The sequence below is a fragment of the Bubalus kerabau genome, chromosome 1 (genome assembly GCF_029407905.1).
Source record: "Bubalus kerabau isolate K-KA32 ecotype Philippines breed swamp buffalo chromosome 1, PCC_UOA_SB_1v2, whole genome shotgun sequence".
Taxonomy (NCBI): domain Eukaryota; kingdom Metazoa; phylum Chordata; class Mammalia; order Artiodactyla; family Bovidae; genus Bubalus; species Bubalus kerabau.
In genome coordinates, this window is record NC_073624.1 from 142,650,824 (window position 1) to 142,673,626 (window position 22,803).

Sequence of the window (22,803 nt, forward strand, 5' to 3'; positions counted from 1 at the left end):
TTTAAACAAATTATAACACTTATTGTATACAGGAAGATAAACAGTAAGTTTACTAAGAAAAGCAATTCACATAATATTGTTCAGTACAGATTGGCGAGTATCTACTAATGAACTACGTTGATACTGATGATTCTAGAAGCAGAAGTCAGGAAATGTTTTCAAAGGACCAAACAGAAATTATTTTAGGCTTTGCAGACCTTATGACTTAACTACGTATCTCTGACTTTCTAGTATCAAAATAGACATAGACAGAATGTAAACAAATGAGTTTGGCTTTTTTCCAACAAAACTTTTCAGTACAAAGACAGAAGGCAGTATAAGGATGGTCAACATATGAAAAATCAATTAATGTAACATACCAGATTAACAGAATGAAGCAAACGACACGATCATTTTAACTGACAAAGAAAAAGCACTTGACAACCTGATCACTCTGTCATTACAAAAATACTCAACCAGGACTAGAGGGAAACTATTTCAACTTAATGAAAATAATAATGAAAATGAAAACCCCACAGCTGAATCATACTCAATGCTGAAAGACTGGAAAGCTTTTCCACCAAAACAGGAACAAGACAAGGATGTTATATTTGGGAAACCGAAGCTATTTTATTCTAAGTCATGCAATCATTTAACTTTTCTTTTCCCACCCTCACTCTTTTTCATTCATACATCTGTTTCATAGAGCTGTCTTCCCTACAAGATTATTAGTTATGCTGGAGGCAGTCTTATTCTTATGTTTTTCTTCTAGCCATCTTTTGCTCCCTTACACCTACCTGATGTGTTTGTTTCCACTTACTTAAATTCTGTTTATTCTTCTGGCCTTGCTCAACTTCTTGGAGGATGTGTATACCCCCCACCTCTATTCAAACTTAACTGTGAACATCAACAAGCAGTTATTTTTCATACAGTTTTATCAGTATATAATCAAATAATGGGTACAAACTCACTGAGGGTAGAACTGTTTCAGGGAACACATCACTGCTGCATACATACAAAGTACATAACAAATATTACAAATCTCATACTCTTGCAATCATGGAATTTTAAACATGGAGGTAAACTGGTAAAACATACGTTTGACTTGAGATATCTCTGCCCCTGCCCATTACTAAGCTACTTAGCTATGTTTATGTATTAGAATTGGGGAAGAGAGAAATACATTGTTTAAGGATATAATCTCTGTTCACGGTTACCCGCACAAACTCATAGCAGAAGCTCTGCTGTCTTCTACAAACGTATCCTTAGAGGTTACGCTGAGGCCATCTGATGTTATGCAAATATTTCAAATGATACTACTTTCTCCACTACTTTAAATCTTTCAAGGTTCTCAGTTACTCAATTCTGCATAAAAGGGTTTTGGGTAACACCAGTAAACTGAAGTTGAGACAAGGTTCAGGAAAACATTAGCACTATTTTTGCTTTCCCCTTATCAACAATACATACACACACGGATAAAAATATGGTATACCCAGTTGTGGATGTGACTGGTGATAGAAGCAAGGTCCGATGCTATAAAAAGCAATATTGCATAGGAACCTGGAATGTCAGGTCCATGAATCAAGGCAAATTGGAAGTGGTCAAACAGGAGACGGCAAGAGTGAACGTCGACATTCTAGGAATCGGTGAACTAAAATGGACTGGGATGGGTGAATTTAACTCAGATGACCATTATATCTACTACTGTGGGCAGGAATCCCTTAGAAGAAATGGAGTAGCCATCATGGTCAACAAAGACTCCGAAATGCAGTACTTAGATGCAATTTAAAAAATGACAGAATGATCTCTCTTCATTTCCAAGACAATTCATTCAATACCACGGTAATCCAAGCCTATGCCCCAACCGGTAACGCTGAAGAAGTTGAAAGGTTCTATGAAGACCTACAAGACCTTTTAGAACTAACACCCAAAAATGATGTATTTTTCTTTATAGGGGACTGGAATGCAAAAGTAGGAAGTCAAGAAACACCTGGAGTAACAGGCAAATTTGGCCTTGGAGTATGGAATGAAGCAGGGCAAAGGCTTGTAAGAGTTTTGCCAAGAGAATGCACTGGTCATAGCATACACCCTATTCCAACAACACAACAGAAGACTCTATACATGGACATTACCAGATGGTCAACAGCGAAATCAGACTGATTATACTGTTTGCAGCCAAAGATGGAGAAGCTCTATACAGTCAACAAAAACAAGACCAGGAGCTGACTGTGGCTCAGATCATGAATTCCTTATTGCCAATTTCAGACTTAAATTGAAGAAAGTAGGGAAAACTACTAGACCATTCAGGTATGACCTAAATCAAATCCCTTATGATTATACAGTGGAAGTGAGAAATAGATTTAAGGGATTAGATCTGATAGACAGACTGCCTGATGAACTATGGACAGAGGTTCGTGACAATGTACAGGAGACAGGGATCAAGACCATTCCCATAGAAAAGAAATGCAAAAAAGGAAAATGGCTGTCTGGGGAGGCCTTACAAATAGTCGTGAAAAGAAGACAAGCAAAAAGCAAAGGAGAAAAGGAAGATATAAGCATCCGAATGCAGAGTTCCAAAGAATAGCAAGGAGAGATAAGAAAGCCTTCCTCAGCGATAAATGCAAAGAAAGAAAGGAAAACAACAGAATGGGAAAGACTAGAGATCTCTTCAAGAAAATCAGAGATACCAAGGGAACATTTCATGCAAAGATGGGCTCAATAAAGGACAGAAATGGTATGGACCTAACAGAAGCAGAAGATATTAACAAGAGGTGGCAAGAATACACAGAAGAACTATACAAAAAAGAGCTTCATGACCCAGATAATCACAATGGTGTGATCACTCACCTAGAGCCAGGCATCCTGGAATGTGAAGTCAAGTGGGCCTTAGAAAGCATCACTATGAACAAAGCTAGTGGAGGTGATAGAATTCCAGTTGAGCTATTTCAAATCCTGAAAGATGATGCTGTGCAAGTGCTGCACTCAATATGCCAGTAAATTTGGGAAACTCAGCAGTGGCCAAAGGACTGGAAAAGGTCAGTTTTCATTCCAATCCCAAAGAAAGACAATGCCAAAGAATGCTCAAACTACCACACAATTGCACTCATCTCACATGCTAGTAAAGCAATGCTCAAAATTCTCCAAGCCAGGCTTCAGCAATACATGAATCGTGAACTTCCTCATGTTCAAGCTGGTTTTAGAAAAGGCAGAGGAACCAGAGATCAAATTGCCAACATCTGCTGAATCATGGAAAAAGCAAGAGAGTTCCAGAAAAACATCCACTTCTGCTTTATTGACTATGCCAAAGCCTTTGAATGTGTGGATCACAAGAAACTGTGGAAAATTCTGAAAGAGATGGGAATACCAGACCACCTGACCTGTCTCTTGAGAAACCTGTACGCAGGTCAGGATGCAACAGTTAGAACTGGACATGGAAAAACAGACTGGTTCCAAACAGGAAAAGGAGTATGTCAAGGCTGTATCTTGTCACCCTGCTTATTTAACTTATATGCAGAGTACATCATGAGAAACCCTGGGCTGGAAGAAGCACAAGCTGGAATCAGATTACCGGGAGAAATATCAATAACCTCAGATATACAGATGATACCACCCTTATGGCAGAAAGTGAAGAGGAACTAAAAAGCCTCTTGATCAAAGTGAAAGAGGAGAGTGAAAAAGTTGGCTTAAAGCTCAACATTCAGAAAATTAAGATCACGGCATCTGGTCCCATCACTTCATGGGAAATAGATGGGGAAACAGTAGAAACAGTGTCAGACTTTATTTTTTGGGGCTCCAAAATCACTGCAGATGGTGATTGCATCCATGAAATTAAAAGACGCTTACTCCTTGAAGGAAAGTTACAACCAACCTAGATAGCATATTCAAAAGCAGAGATATTACTTTGCCAGCAAAGGTCCGTCTAGTCAAGGCTATGGTTTTTCCAGTGGTCATGTATGGATATGAGAGTTGGACTGTGAAGAAAGCTGAGCGCCAAAGAATTGATGCTTTTGAACTGTGGTGTTGGAGAAGACTCTTGAGAGTCCCTTGGACTGCAAGGAGATCCAGCCAGTCCATTCTAAAGGAGATCAGTCCTGGGTGTTCATTGGAAGGCCTGATGCTGAAGCTGAAACTCCAATACTTTGGCCACCTTATGCGAAGAGCTGACTCACTGTAAAAGACCCTGATGCTGGGAGGGATTGGGGGCAGGAGGAGAAGGGGACGACAGAGGATGAGATGGCTGGATGGCATCACCAAGTTGATGGACACGAGTCTGAGTGAACTCTGGGAGTTGGTGAAGGACAGGGAGGCCTGGTGTGCTGCGATTCATGGGGTCGCAAAGAGTCGGACACGACTGAGCGACTGAACTGAACTGAACAAAATATTTCAGTCAAGAACCTAAAGATCGATGGTGTATTTTTAATCTGAAAGGACATATACTCAACGTAAATTCTTCAAATGCAAAGTCCTTGATGTAAAATTAAAAGTTTCATCTAGAAGTGAACTTTCTAAACTCATACTTATCTTGCATAGACAGTATTATGGGCTATTTTAGGAATCTGCTAGCACCTGGGGACAGAAGGAAACTGAAACCAGACATTCTGCTTCTTTGCTGTAAAGCCAATTTACCTCCATAATATCTACAACAGTGAAGGACTTGACAGTTTACTGTAGACAGATAGGTAGGTAAACAGGTAGACAGTTGTGTGTGTGTGTGTGTGTGTGTGTGTGCGCGTGTGCGTGCATGCTAACAAGCTACCTTACTACTGTTCATGGACTCTGGCAAAGGACACAAGACCCCTAAGACTTCATTACTTAGAGCAAAAGCTACTTATTACTTAAAACAGAGTATCAGCATGCTACTTATGTTGGTTCCTCTTGCCTCCCAACTCCCATGGGAAGGAAGTGAAGGGCCCAGGATGAACACCTATATACACAGAAAGAAGAACAATGACCATGGAATAGTCTTCCACTTTTATTTTAAGTGGAAGCAAGCCTGTTTGTTTGGTAAAGTCTTTGCCTCATCCCTCCTTGCCACTCACTGCAAATACAACCCTGAGAAATGGCCCAGATAAAGAGCAGTCAAGGTTTTGCTTTCTTGGTATACATAGCAAGGGATACACAATGGCAATGTTAGATTACCTACATACCAACACAGGTAAGATTTTGTACCTTGCTAACTTGATCAGTAACAAACTTATTAGCCTTACAAAATATGGGTATGTAAATGGGAAGAGGCTTAGAGAGGCATAATTTCTTTCAATCTGTAAACCTATCTAAAACACTGTAAGTTAACACATTGTGCTGTGCTTAGTAAATACTTACTTTTGTTTAATTATCACATTACTTTGTATTAACTCCCTCCTCATCTATATTAGATCCTTCTATACACTTAGTCCCCTGTCTTACTAGTTAAAATACAAGATCTTTGAGGGCAAGGATTAGTATACCTTCATCTTTTTTTGCATCTCTAGTGCCTAGCAAAGTAAGGTCCTTGTTAAATTTTTTGAGTATCCACCACAGTGCAAAACATATTATAAACACAAATAAATGACAAATTTGGGGAAAAAGCACTACAACACTAAAGAAAAAAGGTACTAAAGGCAACATGAATAGAACTGATCTATTTACTGATTAGTCACTGGTTTCATAATTCTGTAGATAAAAGAAAAGGATGAAGATTTCACAGAGTAAATACCAGATTTCATATTAGAGCCAATCAAGATGAACACTGGAACTTCAGAAATTAGAGATATACATCAAGAGTTAACAGCCATGCATACATAGCAACAATTTACCATGTAGTGAATATGATGAGAGAAAAAGGCCAAACAAATAATTATCAAAAATAATCAGTATGAAAAAAAAAATCAGTATGTGATAGTAAATATGTGGAAAATACTTTATTCTCCCTCATATATGATAAGGGGCTTGTGTAACTCAATGATACTACGAGCCATGTCATGCAAGGTCACCCAAGATGGAATGGTCATAGTGAAGAGTTCTGACAAAACATGATCCACTGGAGTTAGAAACGGGAATCCACGCCAGTATTCTTCCCATGAGAACCCCGTGAAGAGTATAAAAAGGCAAAAAGATGTAACACTAGAAGATGAGACCCCCGCACCCGACCCAGGTTGGAAGATGTCCAATATGCTACCTGGGGAAGAGTTGGGGGCAATTACTAATAGCTCCAGAAAGAATGAAGCGGCTGGGCCAAAGGGGAAATAACACTCGGTTGTGTACGTGTCTGGTGGGGAAAGTAAAGTTCAGTGTCATAAAGAAGAGTATTGCATAGGAACCTGAAACATTAGGTCCATGAATCAGGGTAAATTGGATGTGGTCAAGCAGGAGATGGCAAGAGTAAACATGGACATCTTAGGAATCAGTGAACTAATATGGATGGGAACGGGCAAATGTAACTCAGAAGACAATTGTATCTATGACTATTGGCAAGAATCTCTTAGAAGAAATGGAGTAGCCCTCATAATCAACAAAAAAGTCCAAATTGCAGTACTTGGGTGCAACCTCAAAAAAGACAGAAACATCTCAGTTCATTTATGAAGCAAACCATTTATCATTACAGTAATCCAAGTCTATGCCCCAACCACTGACACCAGTTGGACGTGGTAACGAATGAACAACAACAAATATGTTATTAGCTCAAGATACTATAACAGTGAATTCTAAGAACTGCTCACTGGAAAGTTAAAAAACTGTAATGTTTTTCTTTTAATATGTGCTTTCTACAACAGATATCAATATGCCAAGATTCTCAGTTTTACATATGTTTAATAGGAAATCCCTAAAAGAAAAGCTGTCAAACTGTTAAAGCAATCATTGGCAAGAAAAAAAAAACATAAATAGCAATCATGCAATTCAGTTTCCGCTATTTTGCCCATTAAAATTAACTAACCTTTGAACTCTTCAAACACAGTTACTGTTTAAATACAGAATGTCTCTTTTCTACTACATGGCTTGATTGCTTTAAATTAGCAAGTGGATTCTGCTCACCTGATTTCAAGACATGTATTCAGCTTACATGAATCTAATTTTTCTCCAACCACAAATAAAACAATGACCGTAAACTGAGAAAAGCTCCGTTCTTCAACAATATACTCTATTTAACGACATTTATAAAGAAAACCACAACTGTTTCTTGTGCAAAATCAAATGATATAAGACAAATTGAGTTATTTTTACCATGGTTTCAATAACAGTAAGTTGCTATCACATGAATTTAGTGCAATTATCAATTCAGTTTAGTTGCTCAGTCATGTCTGACTCTTGCAAACCCGTGAAATGCAGCACACCAGGCTTCCCTGTCCATCATCAATTCCTGGCGTTTGCTCAAGCTCATGTCCATCGAGTCGGTGATGCAATCCAGCCATCTCGTCCTCTGTCATCCTCTTCTCCTCCTGTCTACAAACTTTCCAAGCATTAGGGTCTTTTCTAATGAGTCATTTCTTCACATCAGGGGGCCAAAGTATTGGAGTTTCAGCTTCAGTCCTCCCAATGAATATTCAGGGTCAATTCCATTTAGGATTGACTAATTTGATCTCCTTGCAGTCCAAGGGACTCTCAAGAGTCTTCTCCAACACCCCAGTTCAAAAGCATCAATTCTTTGGCGCTCAGCCTTCTTTATGGTACAACTCTCACATCAATACATGACTACTGGAGAAACCATAGCTTTGACTATCCAGACCTTTGCTGGCCAAGCAATGTCTCTGCTTTTTAATATGCTGTCTAGGTTGGTCATAGGTTTACATCCAAGGAGCAAGCATTTTTAAATTTCATGGCTGAAGTCATGATATGCAGTGATTTTGGAGCCCAGGAAAATAAAAGTCTGTCACTGTCTCCACTGTTTCCAAATCTATTTGTCATGAAGTGATGGGACCAGAAGCCATGATCTTAAGTTTTTCTGAATGTTGAGTTTTAAGCCAGCTTTTTCACTCCCGTCTTTCACTTTCATCAAGAGGCTCTTTAGTTCCTCTTTGCTTTCTGCCATGAGGGTGGTGTCATCTACATATCTGAGGTTACTGATATTTCTCCTGGCAATTCTGATTCCAGCTTCTCCTTCATCAAGCTCAGCATTTCACAAATTAATGCAATATAGCCTCATCTTTTTATTTACTCCAAACGAAGGGTGAGGATTTACATAATGTCATGTAAGAACTAAGAGTTCCCAGACTTGATTCTGCCAAAACTAACCAGCAACACAGGCTAAAACCACTTACACTCTAAGAAATTTTAACATTAAAAATAAAAGCACAGACTACACCAAGAATCACTTCTTTGTATATATTAATAAATAAGCATTAGAGAAGCCAAGTAAGTCATGCACAAAGTTCATTAACTAATAAGGTAAAGTTCAGTTCAGTTGCTCAGTCGTGTCTGACTCTTTGTGACTCCATGAATCACAGCATGCCAGGCTTCCCTGTCCGTCACTAACTCCCGGAGTTCACTCAGACTCACGTCCATCGAGTAACACATGTCTAATTTTACCACAGGTCTTCCAGGCTCTTAACATGCTAGGATTTACTATACATTATTAATGGGAGAGTTCATACTGAGAAATTTTCCCAATTTCTTTGTCCATAAAATCTTCTCTCATGGGATATCTAATAGATATTTTTCTATAAACTAGCAGTAGGGGGTAAACAGACTAGTTTTTTCCACAAGATTTACCTATTTACAAATCTATATAAATATTTTGGTAATAAGAAATCAATGTGTAAGAAAGGAGGGAGATTAGCAGATGCAAACTATTATACAAAGAACGGATAAACAACAAGGCCCCACCATATAGCACAGGGAACTACACTGAATATCCTGTGATAAACCACAAATGGTTTTATATATACGTTTTACATACAGGCTTCATATATACACTTTATATATAAGGAAGTAATCAATTAGAAGAATTTGAGAAATCAGAGCTAAATAATGTTTTTATTACTGCTGGTACAGAGTTGTATTTAAAATAAGTTTTCTAGATTATTGGAAGAAATTGTGAAAACAAAAGTACAATCATTTGGGAAATTCATTTATTATTAAGACAAAAAGATATTAAAGAAAATAATTACATATAAATTATATAAAATAAGGAAATTAGATCTCTTTTAAATTTCACTTCATAAAAAAGTAAACAATATAACCATAATTTTAGGTTCCTTCCAAAGTTATTAACACTAAGGGTCAAAATTAACAGACATTCACATGAACTAGGCCAAACTTAAACAAACATAATATGTTGAGGAATAATCAACACATAAAAGAATTATTTTAAAGAAACAGGTTGATCTTTAAAAAAATTAACTGAATTTGGAATTAGACACGAAAAATAGTCTTTCATAATCCAAGGAATAACTGGTTTGAAATAACGTAAGAGGTTTCTGCTATTTTCTCTTTTATTTTAGTCATCATTGTGAAGTGAAGTGAAGTCGCTCAGTCGTGTCCGACTCTTTGCGACCCCACGACTGTAGCCTACCAGGGTTCTCCATCCGTGGGATTTTCCAGGCAAAAGTACTGGAGTGGGTTGCCATTTCCTTCTCCAGGGGATCTTCCCGACCCAGGGATAGAATAGGGGTCTACCCGCATTACAGGCAGACACTTTACCAACTGAGCCACCCAACATTTTAACAAACAAGTATTATATTCTGTATAGTTACATTAAATTTGCTAAGGTCAACTAAAATTAAAATTGTAAGGACAATTCCATAGAGGAGTAGAATACAAATTCACACCAAAATAGTATCTTACTAGAATGACAATCATAACAAGTAAAATTAAATATGCATTGTGCTATATGAATCTAGGTTCTGAAAATTCTGAAATAGTCTGGGGACCGCAGATAATCATTCATCTCCAAAGGGGTATTCAAATCTCTATCACAGTTAACAAGTATTATTGATAATCAAAATAATGGCAATATCAGTAACAACAGCAAAAACAGCTAGCACTTGAACAGGGCCTGCTATGTGCATGTATTAGGGGGCTCCGCAGGTGGCTCAGTGGTAAAGAGTCCACCTGCCAAGCAGGAGACAGGGGTTCAATCCCTGGGTCAGAAGAATGCCCTGGAGAAGGAAATGGCAACCCACTCTAGTATTTTTGCCTGGGAAATCCCACGGAAAGAAGGGCCTGGCAGGCTACAGTCCATGGGGTCCCAAAGAGACAAGACTTACCAACTAAACAGCAGCAGCACGTGCATATACTAAGCCATTTGATCATTATATATACCCTGTAAGTAGGCACTACTGTGACCAACTTTTTCAAAAGTGGGAACAGATCCAGAGAAATCAGTTGCCTAATATCAAGAGTTAGTTAATGGAGTTAATGAAAACAGTAAAATATCTTATAAGAGGTTTAAGTCATATAGCAGCACAGGGATAGTCCTTACAAGCTGATCCACACAGCATGTGATAAAATCACTGACTAGAGAGAGCTGTCCAGGTAGCTGACTCCTTTGTGGCATAAAAGTAGAAGAACCAAACACTTCAAATGGCCTTAAGACTTTCCATATTAAGTCTACAAGTTGGAGCCCTACGGAGCAAAATAAGAAAAAGGGTCAAAAAAGATAGTAAACAGTAAAATAAGAGACCAAGCTTGCTTTCAAAATCTATAGTATTTAATAAAGTGAGATTAAGCTTGCTTTTGATATTTATATTGCTTATTCCTCTATGAATTAAGTTACCTAAATAATCTTACTACTTGGTGAACAAAATGCACCAAGAATTGCAAAGTATCCAAAGATGCTTAAGTTTCAATTACTTTTCTCTACATTCAATAAAAAAGAACTATATTCCTATCGTGTCATCTAAGTTCCTTATTATAAAATTCGGTATGTATACTACTTGGCTTCTCAGGTGGCTCTAGTGGTAAAGAACCTGCCTGCCAATGCAGGAGACATAACTACTACTATCTTTTGGAAAGAGTGAAGTGAAGTGAAGTGAAAGTCGCCCTGTCATGTCCGACTCTTTGAGATCCCAAGGACTATACAGTCCTTGGAATTCTCCAAGAGTACTGGAGTGGGTAGCCTTTCCCTTCTCCAGGGGATCTTCCCAACTCAGGGATCGAACCCAGGTCTCCCGCATTGTGGGCGGATTCTTTACCAGCTGAGCCACCACAGAAGGCCAAGAATAGAGGAGTGGGTAGCCTATCCCTTCTCCAGGGGATCTTCCTGACCCAGGAATCAAACCGGGGTCTCCAGCATTGCAGGCGGATTCTTTACCAACTGAACTATCAGGGAAGAGGGGTGGGTTGGAAAGATTAGGTATAGTATTTAATACAGTATCATTGATGATGATGATTGTCTTAATCTGCATGTGCTGCCTTAACAAAATACCAAAAATAAGAGAAACTTATTTTCTCACAGTTCCAGAGGCTAGAAGACTGAATACAGCAAGGTTTACTTAAGAGAAGGACCTTCCCTTGATTGTAGATAGGCTGCTTTCTCAGTGTGTGCTCACATGACCTCTTCTTTGTGGGAGCACAGACAGTCTCTTCTTAGGAGGCAACTAATCCAACCATGAGGGTCCCAGCCTCATGACTTCACCTAGCCCCAGCTGTCTCCCAAAGACCATCATCTCCAAATACCTTCACACTGAGGGTTAGGACATATGAATTTGGGGAGGACAGAAATACTGAATCCATAACATTAGGAAAGATAGCAGCAGCTAAAATCTGAGTGCTTACCATGCACTGGGTAAGGTTTTACAAAAAGGGAAACAGAGAACTTAAGCAACTTACAGCTTTTGGACAATTATTCAAATGATACGCAATTGAAAATGGCTAAGCTTAGAGCTCTCTTTTAAAGTACTGAATGGCTAAGAAGAAGGAAAACCATCAGAGCAGTTCTTTTTTAGCATATGAAGGCATTCTAGACACCACAGTAATACAATTGTAGACAATACAAAAGATGAGTAAGGGCGAGGAGCTTTACTAAACAAGATGGGGGGAAGCTTTCCAGGAACACAAATTCTGAGATTGCTTTTAAAGCATGGGAATGAATTAAGGTAGACAGCTCTTAGATGGGTTAAGAGAAAAGGAATTTCTGGGAGTAGTTTACAAAACTGATTCCATGAGTACATAACCCAAGAGTTTAAAGGAGAAGGATAACAACTAAAAATATAACGAAGAAAAATCCAAGTTAAATGCAAAGTCCTGAATACCACACAAAGGCGTATTAATAAATTCACAACATAATTTGTTTAGAAAAAGACTCAAATTCTGGTTTTAGTCTTTTGAGATATATAATTAGAAATTAAATATAATGTTTTATAGAAAAGAAGTCAAATATATGCAGAAGCTCCCATACCACTCCAATTCTAGGAGTACCTTTTAAAGTAGGTTGGAAATCTTATGAGATAACATAAATATCAATCATTTCTAAGTATGATAGCTTTTGATTTTTTTTCCCTTGGTATTTGATTATTAGACTCTTAAACTCAATCCTAGAGCTCCACAAAACTCCTAGAGATTTATCTTTTGAAAATTTATGTTGGCAGTTTACTACGTTCTATCACCTAACTGGCAAGCTGTTCTCAAAATGTTTCTGTCACTACTGAGAGTCAAAGAATCGATGCTTTTGAACTGTGGTGTTGGAGACGATTCTTGAGAATCCCTTGGACTGCAAGGAGATCCAACCAGTCCATCCTAAAGATCAGTCCTGAGTGTTCATCGGAAGGATTGATGTTGAAGCTGAAACTCCAATACTTTGGCCATCTGATGCGAAGAGCTGACTCATCTGAAAAGACCCTGATACTGGGAAAGAGTGAAGACAGGAGGAGAAGGGGACAACAGAGGATGAAATGGTTGGATGGCATCACCAGCTTAATGGACATGAGTTTGGGTAAACTCCAGGAGTTGGACAGGGAGGCCTGGCGTGCTGTGGTCCATGGAGTCACAAAGAGTCAGACACAATTGAGCGACTGAAGTGAACTGATTATTGCTACCAACTCCAAATCCAGTGACTCCTTTCAGAGCTTTCTGTTCCACCTGAAAGATGGTTTGTTCCTTCTTCCTATAATATAGTAAAAAAACCAGGTCTTTCCTCCTAGTTTATAACAGAGACTATACTATGTTCCTGTCTATAACCACGTGGACTTTCATTAACTGGGCCCCAGATGACAATGTAATAGGCAATCAGTCCATCAGATTGCTGAGGTAACTCAAAATCATCACTAATATTCTTTCTTAAAGATGTGTCTTTCCAGGTAAGTAGCTTCTCAAAGAGCTGGCCAGAGGTAAAATACATCTCTTTGACACTTTGAATGAAAAACCCAAGTGCTTCTAGTCCTTCTTTTCACAGTACTGAGAGCCACCTCTGCTTTCACTCTTTTGGTATTGTTAGTTTCCTCCATTTACCTTCTGAAACAGATTTTTAAGAAAGTTACTATAGAAATATAGACTTGTTATAACAATGTAAGGTAGTGATGAATGTCCTTTTTTACACTATTTATAAAGAACTCAGCACTGGGGCACTAGTAACAGTTTGTAAAATTAAAATATGCTTCTGTTTCTCAATCTAACCATTCACTTTTGTTAATAAAATATTTAACTAATTATGATAAAGAAACATGACACTTATTTGATCAATGAAGAAAACTAAGTAATAGAAAAAAGTGTGTCCTGAAAGGCAGAAACAAATATATTTGAGTGAAAATGTACAGTGTCCTAAATATATTATTTTCCTGTAGGGCAGTAGTACTGCTATCCATCTGAAATACAAAAGAACTAAAAAATGAGCTAAAAGGCTCGTACTGAGCCAAGAAAGATGTTACAAATTCCATTCCCTAAATGTAAATGCACTTTACCCAAAGGTAAACTCTCTCATCGTAGGTCAAAGCTTACTGACACTAGTATACAGATAATAATAAACTTTATTATCTAGTTTCCAAGTCCAAAGCCGATGATAAAGGCAAAACAAGCAGAGTCCTTGAAGACATGCTTTCACAGCATTCTAAAAACCGTAAAAAGTTTCATAAAGACTTTAAACACACCTGGACTCATAATTGGTCAAAAAATAGTATTACTGTATTACAATTCAATATTAAATAGACATTTAATTGAAAAATACATGCAAAGCACTTAAAAATTCTTTATCATTTACTGTATACTTTGTGTACCATGTGACACAAATCAAATGTGTATATTTAATTCTTGTCCCCTCTACTACTAGTTGGTAATATCTATTTAATGAGTGACACAGGAAATGTCTAAATTTATATTCTGAATAGTCTAAGGTCATGCAAAAATACATTTTAGAAAACTCTCATGGAAATGGCTAATGCATTTAACACTTAAATTCTATAACATTTGTATATCAGCTTTATTCATAATTGCCAAAATTTCGAAGTAATCAACCAAACTGTCTTTCAATAGGTGAACAGATAAATGAGTTGTGGTGCATTCATACCAAAAAAAAAAAAAAAAATTCAACAATAAAAAAAAAGAAAGACCATCAGAATGAAAAACTGCTTTTTATCACTGTTAAAAATTCACCACTAGTGTATTACTAAATGTTATTCAGTCCCTCTTTAATACTTCTATACTTCCAGTCAACTAACACAGTATTCAGTATCAGAATTTTTAAATGAATAATTATACAAGGCTTTTCCTATCAACCTAAAAGACAGTGCCAATGTAGAGTGCTCTGAAGAGCACTGGGGAAAGAAATTTCAGCCACCTAGCTTTTGAGACATCAATGGCCCGTAAGAAGTTAAGTCATCAAAAATTATAATTAAAGCTAACAAACAGAATTTTAAAATAATGGTACTAGAATATTCACTATCAGAATAAGTACACTCATACTAAAACTGTGCACTCATTTTGAGGTAGATGTTTATTTTTTATGCTGCAGAAAGAAAACTGTAAGATTTCAAGTCTTTTTATTTTTTAACTGAAAGCTAGGGCCTACTATCCTTGTAAAACGTTTTAGATAAAAGAACTACTCTAGCATAGGGGAATGACCTAGTTATGTTTCATTCCTATCATTGGCTGATACCTGTATTAAAGCACAGCAGGTGTCATTACAAAGGGTCACTGCAAAATCATTATTAGGCTGTCTCACCTACAGATGCCTTATACCAACACAATCATCATCACAGATTCTTGACACTTAGGTTATGGAGATCATTTGGACTTCCTTAGGCCTCAGTTCCTTTGATACTAAATTGATTCTGAAGCCATTTAAATTTCCTGGGCTGCCAAATGTGTTTTCAAGAATAGAGCTATGTGTGGTATTTTCTGTAAAAATAAAGAAGATAACCTACTAAGCAAAGATCAAAATATGGACTATACCTTTGCTTATTTCCAGGGATCTAGAACATCTATTAGGACATCTACCTAATAGGGCCAGAAAATCTACTACTGGATCTTCTGCAAAGAGTCGGACACAACTGAGCAACTGAGTGTGCACATGTGCGGGCACACACACACACATAAACATGTAAAGCCAATCTCTTGTACTTTTGGAACTCCCCACAATTAATTTTTTGCAATAAATATAATTATACTTTTATTTTCCCCTCAAGGATAATTTGGCTATCAATATGTTTTACTATGCATTTACTGAGTCACATCTAAAAAACACAATTACCATTAAGACTTTACCTTAATTCAATTATAAATGATAGTTCCATCTGGCAGATAAAGTATGAATTATAAAATTTATGAGAAAAAAATACATGAGGAATCCCTCTTCTCACAAAACAAGCAATCTGCACCTTTGAGACTGTATGCACATTCTGACTAAAAATACCTATATCCCTGACAGAAAAGTGTTAGTCGCTCAGTCATGTCCAACTCTTTGTGACCCCATGAACACAGCCCACCAGGCTTCTCTGTCCATGGATTCTCCAGACAAGAGTACTGGAGTGGACTGCCATTTACTTCTCCAGGGGATCATCTTGACCCACAGATCAGATCCAGGTCTCCTGCATTGTGAGCAGATTCTTTACCAACTGAGCCACTAGGGAAGCCCTATTCACAATATTATTCACTAATGTATATTAATCGAGTCTTCATAATAACCCAAAGAGCTACGGCTCCCATTTCAGTTCAGTTCAGTTGCTCAGTCATGTCCGACTCTTTGCGACCCCATGGACTGCACTATGCCAGGCTTCTTTGTCCATCACTAACTCCTGGAGCTTACTCAAACTCATGTCCATCGAATCAGTGATACAATTCAACCACCTCATCCTCTATCATCCCCTTCTCCTCCTGCCTTCAATCTTTCCCAGGTTCACAGTCTTTTCAAATCAGTCAGTTCTTCGCGTCAGATGGCCAAAGTATTGCAGTTTCAGCTTAAGCATCAGTCCTTCCAATGAATATTCAGGATTGATTTCCTTTAGGATGGACTGGTTAGATCTCCCTGCAGTCCAAGAGACTCTCAAGAGTCTTCTCCAACACCACAGTTCAAAAGCATCAATTCTTCGGCGCTCAGCTTTCCTTAACAGTCCGACTCTCACATCCATACATAACTACTGGACAAACCACAGATTTGACTAGACAGACCTTTGTTGGCAAAGTAATGTCTCTGCTTTTTAATATGCTGTCTAGGTTGGTCATAACTTTTCTTCCAAGGAGTGAGCATCTTTTAATTTCATGGCTGCAGTCACCATCTGCAATGATTTCAGAGACCCAAAAAATAAAATCTGTTACTGTTTCCACTGTTTGCCCATCTATCTCCCATGAATTGATGGGACCAGATGCCATGATCTTCATTTTCTGAATGTTGAGCTTTAAGCCAACTTTTTCACTCTCCACTTTCACTTTCATCAAGAGGCTCTTTAGTTATTCTTCACTTTCTGCCATAAGTGTGGTGTCATTTGCCTATCTGAGGTTATTGATATTTCTCCCAGAAATCTTGATTCCAGCTTGTGCTTCATCCAGTCCAGCATTTCTCATGATGTACTCTGCATATAACTTAAATAAGCAGGGTGACAATATACAGCCTTGACGGACTCCTTTCCCAATTTGAAATCAGTCTGTTGTTCCATGTCCAGTTCTAACTGTTGCTTCCTGAAACCTGCATATAGGTTTCTCAGGAGGCAGGTGGTCTGCTATTCCCCTCTCTTTAAGAATTTTTCACAGTTTGCTGTGATCCACACAGTCAAAGGCTTTGGCATAGTCAATAAAGCAGAAGTAAACATGTTACTGGAACTCTCTTGCTTTTTTGATAATCAAACATATGTTGGCAATTGGATCTTTGGTTCCTCTGCCTTTTCTAACGCAGCTTGAACATCTGGACGTTCATGGTTCACGTATTGCTGAAGCCTGGCTTGGAGAATTTCGAGCATTACTTTCCTAGTGTGTGAGATGAGTGCAACTGTGCTGTAGTTTGAGCATTCTTTGGCATTGCCTTTTTTTGGGATTGAAATGAAAACTGACCTTTTCCAGTTCTGTGGCCACTGTTGAGTTTTCCACATCTGCTGGCACACTGAGTGAAGCAGTTTCATAGCATCATCTTTTAGGATTTGAAATAGCTCAACTGGAATTCCGTCACCTCCACTAGCTCTCTTCATAGTGATGCTTCTTAAGGCCCATTTGACTTCACATTCCAGGATGTCTGGCTCTAGGTGAGTGATCACACCATCGTGATTATCTGGGGTTTTTTTAATCAGGATTTTTGCAGACTCTTATGTTTATATGAGAGGCAAAAGATGTAGAACAGATGAAACAATTTCTAAAAAGAAAAAAGCTGGATGGCTCACACTGCTTGGTTTTAAGACTCACTATAAAGCTATAGTAAGCAAGACAGTGTGGTATTGCCAAAAGACATATACACAAGTCAACGTAAGAAAGAGGGATGGTACAGGGAGGGAGGTGGGAGGGGGGTTCAGGATGGGGAACACGTGTACACCCGTGGCAGATTCATGCTGATGTATGGCAAAACCAATACAATATTGTAAAGTAATTAGCCTCCAATTAAAATAAATAAATTTATATTAAAAAAAAAAAGAAAGTCCAGAAACAGATCCATACAGAACTGACAACTTATTTTTGAATAAATGGACAAACACAATCAAGGGAGATAAGTCTTTTTAACAAACTATGCTGGGGTAACTGGTCACTCACATGCAAACAAAACAAAACCAACGCCTCCTCAAAAACCCTTCAATCCATATCCCACAGTACATATAAAACTTAAGCCAAAACAGGCTACAAATATAAACCTAAAACTTTCTGGAAAAAAAACAAAAAACAAAGTCTTTGTGGCAAAGACTTGAACCAATACTTCACAAAAGACAATATACCAATGACAAATAAGCTAAATGAAAAGATACTCAAAATCATCAATCACTGGAGAAACCAAATAAAACATGCAATGAGATACCATTATATACCTAACAGTAGAACTAAAATTTCAATCTCGTGGAACAAAACTTGTACTTCCACAGAAACCTGTATATAAATGTTTAGAGCAGTTTTATTTTTTATAGACAAAAGCTAAGAAACACAAATAGGGAATGAAAAACCAAACCTGCAAAAATATGGATAAATCTCAAATGCATTAGGATAACTGAAAGAAACCTGACTCAAAAGGCTACATATTGTATGGTTCTATTCATAGAACATCGGGGCAGCGGGGGGAGACACAAAACAAGGACTGAGAATTGATTACTAGTTGTCCAGGGTTAAAGAAAGTGGAGGATTTGAAGATTTAACTACAAAGGAGTGGTAACAAAAGTAAATTCTGTGGGACAGTAATTACACTGTTCAACAGTTAACCTACTACACCTTGTCCTAATTCAAACAAATGTTTTACCAAAAAACGTAAACTTTAAAAAAAAAAAAGAAGAAAATTTAGCTAAAAAGGTAAAGAAAGAAAGAGCAAGATGGACAACTGTGTCAGTCTCGTCTCCCAAAGTGAAAGTAAAAGAGTTAGTCCCTCGGTTGTGTCCCACTCTTTTGGATCTCATGCACTGCAGCCCACCAGGCTCCTCTGTCCCTGGAATTCTCCAGTGAAGAATACTGGAGTGGGTTGCCATTTCCTTCTTCAGGGGAATCTTCCCAACCCAGGAATCAAACCTGGGTCTCCTGCATTGCAGGCAGATTCCTGACCATTTGAGTCACTAGGGAAGGCCACCTTCTCCCAAAGGAATGATGTTATAGAAATATTCTGACTGGTATTACAGTACAAAGCTTCATATGCCTTTTGGGGTACAGAACAGAAGAATGAGATGGCAATCAAATATCCTAATGGGCCAGAAATGTCTGCAATTATACATTATCATGGTACAAGTTGACCCCAGGATGCTTTTTCCTTGAGAAAGAGAAAGAATGTAAGTCCTCTGACATGCCTCCACTATTTCCACTTTTTTGCTTTGAAAAGGCAAATCTGGAAATGGGGGTGGGGGAGGGAAAGGGAAATGAAAGAGCTATGGAAACACTAAAAAACTGAAATTAAACACATATAACTGGTAACATAAATGCCATAAAACTGGTAATGTAACAACTTGCAAAGAAAGACAAAAGCATGCCCTAAAATTAAAAAGGACATAAATTTCAGGTCCCAGAAAGCTTAAGATAGGCAAATGTATTTATAAACTTGCAAATGTTTTGTTTCCAGGGGCTCTTAGAAAGGGTAACCCCAATTTTTTTGGAAAACAAGTGATAGGTTTTTATCATAGGCACAAGGGGGCACCGGACCACAGAACATTCGGTATGCCTTGAGATATACCTAAGGATTTCCCTACGTTCAGCCAAAAAGAGGAACCCAACAAGTGGTATACTTACTGCATTTCCATTTTCTTCAGCTGATGAATTTCACAAAACTGGATTTCAATGTCTGCAATTTTCAACAAACTCACGGAATGTATTTTTCTTCCTATCAAATGCTATTAACAAAAATTGTTTTCCTCTCTTATTTGATATTTACTTTTGGCTGCGCTGGGTCTTCATTACTGCACACAGGCTTTCTCTAGTTAAGAGGAGGCTACTCTAGTTGCAGTGCTCGAACTTCTTGTGGTGGCTTCTTGCTGCAGAGCACGGACTCGAGGGCACTAGGGCTGTAGTAGTGTGACACACAGGCTTAGCTGCCCTGTGGCGTGTAGGATATTCTAGGACCAGGGATAGAACTTGTGTCCCCTGGTCAGAGTACTAGATCCCACATGCTGCAACCAAGGGTTCGCACTGTTGTTTCTGTTGTTTAGTTGGTAAAAGTGAAGTTGCTCAGTCGTGTCCGACTCTCTGCGACCCCATGGACTGTAGCCTACCAGGCTCCTTAGTCCATGGAATTTTCCAGGCAAGAATACTGGAGTGGGCTGCCATTTCCTTCTCCAGAGGATCTTCCCAACCCAGGGATTGAACCCGGGTCTCCCGTATTGCAGGCAGACGCTTTACCGTCTGAGCCATAAGTCATGTCCAACTCTTTGTGAACCCATGGACTGTAGCCTGCCAGGCTACTCTATCTACGGGATTTCCCAGGCAAGACTACTGGACTGGATTGTCAATTCCTTCTCCAGGGAATCTTCTTGACCCAAGGATCAAATCCCAGTCTCCTGCACAGCAGGCGGATTCTTCACCACTTAGCCACTAGGGAAGAGTTCTCATGTCACAAATAAAAGATCCCAGGTGCTACAAGTTAAGACCTGGAGCAGCAAAATAATTAATTAAAAAATATAAAATGGCACAGTATTTGCATACAAGCTATGCACCTCCCCATTATCTTTAAATCATCTCTAAATTATGTATAAAATCTAATACATTATAAACATTATGCAAATAGTTGTAAATACAATGTAAGTGCTATGTAAAGTTATCAGTGATAGGCAACTCAAGATTCATTTTTGGAGCTTTCTAAAATTCCCCTCATTGCCCACCCCAAGTATCTACAATTCTTCGTTGGATGAATCCAAGGATATAGAACACTCAGACATGGAAGGTCATGGAAAACAGACTGTAATGAGTCAGTAGCCTAATCCCGCATAATGTTAAATGAGAATTTGTTTTTTAGGGGAGGAATCATCACTTAAAACTCTTGGATTTAAACAAATATAGTAATGCTTCCAATCACTGCAGCTATTACTTCTATTGCTTTCAAATTTCTCATCTTTGGGAAGTGACAGCCTCTTCAATTAGTTTCTGAATCTTCTAGATATAACCATAGTAGTCTTAGATAGCTTCCTTGCTTCTACACAAGGGCATTAACTTGTCCAACTCCTACCTCAGACTTGCAATCAATCATATACCCAAGGAACCCTAAAACTTCAGCAGGAAATGGCATTCAGAGACAACAGTCTGGCTTCTAGGAGTTCTCATTACTCCTAAACTGGTCAAGTATACTAGTCAGACTTAGGATATCTTTATATTGATACTCCTATATAAGATTCTACATGTGTTTGTAAACGGCATGACTCTTATTCCTGACTCATTTCTCCCATATTGAAGATCCTGTTATAAAAAGACATCAACATAAATTCATTTGCTTGACTGCAGGATACATATATAACAATCTAGGGATAATATCAACACTACTTAATGAAAACATCTCTGCTTCATTTTGCTTTCATTTGTAGGATCTTTCTTTTTTTAATGATTCAAACTTGTTTTAAAATAATGTAAAACATTTACATAGTTTCAAAGTCATATCTACAAAACAAACATGTTCACAGAACCCTATAGATATTCTTTCTGTCCTTGTTCCCTATGACTGGACAGTTTATGGCTAATTCCTAAGTTAAAAAACTAAAAGCAGAAATGCACATAAACTATGAATACAGGGTAGATACATAACAACACTTTATAAATTTCTCTATATCTTATTGTTATTCCATAATATGTATACTGGCCCTCTAATGAAAAGGACATCTTTTTTGGGTGTTAGTTCTAGAAGGTCTTGTAGGTCTTCATAGAACTGTTCTACTTCAGCTTCTTCAGCATTACTGGTCAGGGCACAGGCTTGGGTTACTGTGATATTGTATGATTTGCCTTGGAAACGAACAGAAACCATTCTGTCATTTTTGAGATTGCATCCAAGTACTTCGTTTCAGACTCTTTTGTTGACTATGATGGCTATTCCATTTCTTCTAAGGGATTCTTGCCCACAATGGTAAACATAACGGTCATCTGAGTTAAATTCACCCATTCCAGTCCATTTTAGTTCACCGATTCCTAGAATGTTGACGTTCACTCTTGCCATCTCCTGTTTGACGACTTCCAATTTGCCTTGATTCATTGACTATACCAAAGCCTTTGACCGTGTGGATCACAACAAACTGTGGAAAATTCTTCAAGAGGGAGGAATACCAAACCACATGACCTGACTCTTGAGAAATCTGTATGCAGGTCAGGAAGCAACAGTTAGAACCGGACATGGAACAACCGAGTGGCTCCAAATCGGGAAAGGAGTAAGTCAAGGCTGCATATTGTCACCCTGCTTATTTAACTTATATGCAGACTACATCATCAGAAACACTGGGCTGGACGAAGCACAAGCTGGAATCAAGATTGCTGGGAGAAATATCAATAACCTCAGATATGCAGATGACACCACACTAATGGCAGAAGTGAAGAACTAAAGAGCCTCTTGATGAAAGTGAAAGAGGAGAGTGAAAAAGTTGGCTTAAAACTCAACATTCAGAAAACTAAGATCATGGCATCTGGGCCCATCACTTCATGGCAAATAGATGGAAACAGTGACAGACTTTATTTTGGGGGGCTCCAAAATCACTGCAGATGGTGATTGCAGCCATGAAATTAAAAGACGCTTACTCCTTGGAAGGAAAGTTATGACCAACCTAGACAGCATATTAAAAAGCAGAGACATTACTTTGTCAACAAAGGTCTGTCCAGTCAAGGCTACGGTTTTTCCAGTGGTCATGT

At 38.2% G+C, this 22,803-nt stretch overlaps 1 protein-coding gene across 8 annotated transcripts in view; it reads right to left on the minus strand.

Moving 5' to 3' along the window:
• Positions 1 to 22,803, minus strand: part of JMJD1C (jumonji domain containing 1C) — a 317,588-nt gene that overhangs the window by 183,587 nt on the left and 111,198 nt on the right. The gene's annotated exons all lie outside the window — the stretch shown is intronic.